The 271-nt window shown below is 25.5% G+C and overlaps 1 protein-coding gene across 1 annotated transcript in view; it reads right to left on the bottom strand.

Annotated features, from left to right (window-relative positions):
* LOC119581700 (ankyrin-2-like) overlaps positions 1–271 on the bottom strand; it is a gene marked incomplete at its 5' end in the record, with an annotated part of 102,055 nt that overhangs the window by 77,437 nt on the left and 24,347 nt on the right.

The following is a 271-nucleotide window of genomic DNA, read 5'->3' as shown; positions in this document are numbered from 1 at the left end:
GGGTTTTGGAATATGCAAAATATTCTTTAACTTCTTGTCCAAAAAGATATTCTAAGAAAAGCTTTGAGTTTGGTAAATTATCCCATATTACTTTTAAACTCTGTCTATGACTAGCAAACTTATAAGTATCCTATAAAAAAAAAATCTTATTTTCTTATTCTTGAAAATTGATAGATTAATTTTTCATATTCCTATTATCTTCTAATACTTCCTCCTTAAACTTTCTTCAAATTACTGAAAACCTATAAATTAATGAAAAAGAGAGAGGGAG

This window comes from Penaeus monodon, chromosome 15 (genome assembly GCF_015228065.2).
Source record: "Penaeus monodon isolate SGIC_2016 chromosome 15, NSTDA_Pmon_1, whole genome shotgun sequence".
Classification (NCBI taxonomy): Eukaryota; Metazoa; Arthropoda; class Malacostraca; order Decapoda; family Penaeidae; genus Penaeus; species Penaeus monodon.
Note: the sequence above shows the minus strand (reverse complement) of the source record. Positions and strands in the feature narration are given on the sequence as shown.